Consider the following 5374-nt stretch of genomic DNA (forward strand, 5'->3'; position numbering starts at 1 on the left):
GATCCAGGCAAGAGACCCCTTTGCCGCTGTATATTCTAGCACTTATTGGTCATGGCATGTGATAATGACTTGGACCAGAGAGGTGGTGGTAGGGATGGAGAAAAGTGGACAAATTTTGAGAAATAGTTTGGAGATTGAATTAACAGATCTTACTTAAATATGGGGAGAAGTAAGAGAGTGAGATGTCAAAGGTGACTCAGGTTTCTGGAAAGAATATCTTTAATGGAAAAGTGATGAGTTTATTTTTGAACACACTGAGTTGAAGATACCTTGGAAGTATTCATCTGAGGATGTCAGGTAAGCAGTTAGTTACATCAATCTGGAGCTTAAACAACAATTCTGAATCCGGGTATGAATTTGAAGAGCATAAGCATACTGATAGTAGTAATTGAACCCATTCGAAGAGCTGTGATTACTTAAGGAAAAGGTATTGAATGAAAAGAGAAAAGCACCTAGGACAGGTCCCTGAAATCTCTCCGGCATTTAAACATTTAGTAACAGAGGAGGGAGAAAGCAGTAAAAATGTCTGTGAAAGGCTGCTGGACAAGCAAGAGAAACCAGGAGAGAGTGGTGTCTTAGAAGACAAGGAAAGAATGCATTCAAGGAGAGAGTTCAGGGTAATTCTAAGAGCTAGTGAAATGATAGACCATGAACACTAAGCTAGATAAATGGAGAAGTAAAAATAGGAAGGGGGTGATAGGAAGTGAAGTGACCGATAATCTTTTCGAACAGAGGGAAGGGCATTTGCCATCAGGCTAGTGTAATAGCTGAACTGAAAGTGGACTATTAGAATTAGTGATTTTAGGGGAGAGGGGAAAAGAATTAGTGGTTTTAGAAATAAAGAAAATAGGGGCACCTGGGTGGCTCAGTGGGTTGAAGCCTCTGCCTTCGGCTCGGGTCGTGATCTCAGGGTCCTGGGATCGAGCCCCGAGTCAGGCTCTCTGCTCAGTGGGGAGCCTGCTTTCCTTCCTCTTTCTCTGCCTGCTTGTGATCTCTGTCTGTCAAAAGAATGGATAGAATCTTAAAAAATAAAATAAAATAGAATAAAGAAAATAGAGGGGTTTTAGGTGATGAATGATTGTGGGGGATAGGTGGCCAAATAGTATTGGAGGAGGACTTCAGCGATTAGGTGGGTCTTTCCTGAGGACTCAAACTCACTTAGGATGATGGAAGGACCTGTAAGACCAGAGAACACAGTAACCAAGTGCCAGTGTCTTCTGTGAACAATGAGTCCACACAGGGCAGGTGGATTACAGTGACTAATCAGGGAGAGGGTGGCATGGGGTTTTTACAGAAGGGTGTGGGAGCAGGCTGCCTGGGTGGCTCAGTGGGTTAAGCCTCTGCCTTCAGCTCAGGTCATGATCTCAGGATCCTGGGATCGAGTCCTGCATCGGGCTCTCTGCTAGGCAGGGAGCCTGCTGCCTCCTCTCTCTCTCTCTCTCTCTGCTTGCCTCTCTGCCTACTTGTGATCTCTGTCGAATAAATAAAATCTTTAAAAAAAAAAAAAAAAAGGGTGCAGGAGCAGTGGACTCTGACTAGCACCGGGGAGTATCCTGTTCTCCTGACACTAAATAGATGTGAAAAATATGAACAGACCTCACTGGAGGGAGCAGCCTGGGAAGTGGCCTAGAGAAGTCCAGGTTGAAGTAAGTACCGAAGTGGAAAGAACATTCTGGGAAATGATTGAATGTGTAGAGGAGCTGAAATTCCAGAAGGTAAATGGAGGGTTTGTGTAGGGAAGGAGGAGAGGGATTACACTAGGCTTAAGGAAGTGTAGAACATTTTAGGAATGACAGTTCCATAGAGGACAAATTAGGGAAGAGAGCAGGTAATTCTGTTTGGAGCTTTGACCTATGGAAAGTGGAATGAAGCTTGGCGATTTAGTCACAGCTGACTCCTGGAGAACAGTGGACACAAAGGTTTAGTAAAAGTCGGCTGTGGTCTGGAAGGTCCTCATGCAGAAGTGTGTTCTCATGCAGAAGTGTGATAGTCTCAGTAGATGCAGCGGAGGACAGTAGTGCGAGCTAAGGAGCTTGAAGTTCAAGGTTCTTTGAGGGGAGGAATGAACAGTGGTCCTAAGATTGAATTCTTAGGTGTAGCATCAACTGGGGTCCTCTTTAAACAGAGGTTGGAGGTCTTGATACTTATAGATTCGGGTGGGGGTGGGAAAACAGGGACTTAGTAGTGGCCTGGGAAATGAATCTAGAGCTGTAAATGCAGATACAGTTTAGAACTTCCCCTGGAGAACAACTTAGATTTTCACTCTCCCAGCATAGAAATGATTCCAGAACTATGATCTCAGAGTATTTTCATCCATTATTACAAGCTCAAATTTGAAATGATTTGGGCCATTTCTTCCAAGCTTCCTTCTTATTTTAGCAAAGTATGTATTTGTTTAATTCATAATTTACGTAATTGTTGGTAAGTTCAATTTTCCAACACAAGAGATATCATGGTTTCTGGTTGGTGTAACTATAGAATTCAGGAGTCTTAACAAAACTTAAAGTTGTCCCATTTCGGTGGGGGGGGAGTATAAATCTTAGTTTTTAACTTTTTCTTTTCCTGCCAATGCCTTTATAGAATCGGTAGAAAATGCTTTAACAGAACTAGGCCAATGTCATACACAGGGCCCCTCCCTCCCTACCCTCACTCAGCTCCTTGGGACTTGTCGCTGTGCTAAACTTCTGGAGATGCTTTGTGTTTCTAGCTCTCACTTGGATATGGATAGACTATGGATAGATTCTGTTTTTTCACTGTGGAAGCTCATTGTTTTTTACTCATATAAAATCACTTCTTAGATGCATATTTTTCCACATTTTAACAGCTTAGAAAATTGAGGTGTTTCTTATAATCCAAACTATCTTTGATTTGATGATCCCTCCCCTCCCACAGCCTAACATAATTCCTGACACACAGGAAGCACTGAACAAATGTTTGTTTATTGATTGACTAATAATATGTAAATTAAAGAGGCCATACAAGTTGAATTATTTCTTAAATACCAATTTTAACTTGACCTCCAGCATTTATTCAAACTTTTAAGTTTCATGAGTCTTTTTATTCAAGAGAATGTTAGGTTGTTACAAAAATAGAGGGAAGGAATAAAGAAAAGCATAATAATTTATCTGCCTTTATAATGATTTAAAAAAGGATTTAATATTTATAAGGCATTCCTTAACAATACCTAACCTTACTTTTGTGTAGAATTTGTCACCAAACAACAGTAACGATAACAACCAACCATATGATATATATAGAAAAAAAGTGACTATTAGAATAATAGAGGGATGCCTGGCTGTCTCAGTCTGTAGAGCATGTGACTCTTGATCTTGGGGTCGTAAATTTGAACCCCACATTGGACCTAGAGATAACTTTAAAAAAAAAGACCACTCACTTTATGGGGTACCTGGCTGCCTCAGCTGTGGGAACATGCAACACTTGATCTTGGGGTTGTAAGTTCGAGCCCCACATTGGGTGTAGCGATTACTTAAATAAATAAACTTTAAAAAATGGAAAATAGAGAAATTTACCTAAATTCTATCTAAGTTCTTTTTATCTTTTTTTAAATTTAGATTTACCTAAATTTATCTAAATTCTAAATTTATTTAAATTGGTTTCTTGGTTTATAGTACTTGTTCTTCACACCAGGCTGGGTTGTCCCATGGAAAGACAGATGTATCAAAAGCATTCTTAAATGCAGTGCACTTGTGCAAAGTGCTTCTTAAAACTGATAGCCTTAAAGTGAAATTCTTACTGCTTATGTACATTCATCTCTTTCTAGTCTTCAGAAGAAGGGGAAAAGGGAAAAGATGCAGCACCGCTGAAATATAATTGCTTAGTAGGCACCGTTCAATGAGGATGGCAGTAAAAAGTGAAACTCCTATTATTACATAGTAAAGAGCACCTTATTTAGCTCTTGGGAAAGATTGAAGGATATTTACAGGTAAAATGCAATTTTTCACTCACTTCGTGGGTATGATCACAAGTGTCAACTCGTTTTCTGACTTAGAACCTTTAAGTCATCCTCATGAAATGTTTATATTCCTTTGTTTTACCTTCTCTGCCCATACCATGGTGGTGTCACTCCACTGCTTCGCTGTGATTTGACTTTGGGAGTAATTTTCACTCCTACACATGTATTTCCAGGCTCTTCTTAGGTTATCCCTTTCTTGCTTTGGCTTTCATTGCAATGATATCTTCTCTGACATCCATTTTAGCCAAGATTAACTTCCTTTTGCCCCCTGAATATTTGATTTTTCTCTACCTACAAGCTGGTTTTGAAGTCAGATGTGTCCCAGGGTAGAGGTGTCTTATTTTTCATCTCACTAAAGTTACTTCCTGGAATTGCTTCTCTCTTGGAAAAAAAAAAAAGGGTGGGTGGTTTTCAGCAAAGCTCAGGACTCCAGAAAATTAGTGAGCACTAATTTTGCAAGTTTTTGTGGTTGCCTTCTTTTATGGGGGAAGTCATCACATTGATGCTTATTTCTGCCTTCCCACTCAAAATGCCTACAAGTTATCAGAGAAGGGACCTCTCGTGACCTCCAGTTATTTCCCCCTTTGACTTTTTTTTCAATTACTTTTTTATAGTTTGTTAGTTCAGCGTTCTAGCTATGTTTTATTTATTTATTTTAAACAAGCTCTGGCCAGTTTCATTAAAGATGAATTTTGCGTGTTTTGCTTTTCACCAATCTGTTCTGGCATGCTTCTAATAATATCAGGATCACCTGGATCAATGATAGCCGGTGTGCATACCCCACAGTATTTCCCACATTCTAAACCCAATTCAGTAGTATTGCCATTGTACCGATGGACACCAGTTTTGGCCAAAATGGCATAGTACTCTATTTCAGATTTCCTCAAGGTGGGACAGTTGTTGGCAAGGACAATCAGTTTCACTTTGCTGTGTCTGCTAATTTTCAGAGTCTGCTTGTACCCAAGCACATACTTCTACTTTCCATAATGAGTTGGTGCCCAGGGTAAAGAGACTCCAGTACCTTTTTCATCTTCTTTGCAACCACCATCTTCCTGCCTTAGGTGTGGACAGACCCCAAACAAGAGCAGCCACCAAGATGGCTGGGAGCAAGAAAAAGATGCTATGTTCTACTTTTTAAGATACATTTTAGCTAACTTTCTGAGTGGACTATTTAAGGGCAATTATTTAAGCTTCAGTTAGTTTATCTGTAAAATATGGATGGAAATGCCCACCTGTCAGCGGTTTTTGTGACATTGCTCATCCAGAAGCGGCTAGCTCATTCATTTCATAGCTCTTTATAAAATCTCATTCAAGGGGTGCCTGGGTGGCTCAGTGGGTTTCGCCTTTGTCTTCGGCTCAGGTCATGATCCCAGGGTCCTGGGATTGAGCCCCACATTGGGC

General features: G+C 40.4%; 1 pseudogene; it reads right to left on the reverse strand.

The window, feature by feature from the left end:
* Positions 1–1884: 1884 nt before the first annotated feature.
* LOC106007357 lies at positions 1885–5021 on the reverse strand (annotated as a pseudogene).
* Between the last annotated feature and the right edge of the window lie 353 nt (positions 5022–5374).

The sequence above is a fragment of the Mustela putorius genome, unplaced genomic scaffold, assembly GCF_011764305.1.
Source record: "Mustela putorius furo isolate JIRA1106 unplaced genomic scaffold, ASM1176430v1.1 tig00003853_pilon_pilon_pilon, whole genome shotgun sequence".
Classification (NCBI taxonomy): Eukaryota; Metazoa; Chordata; class Mammalia; order Carnivora; family Mustelidae; genus Mustela; species Mustela putorius.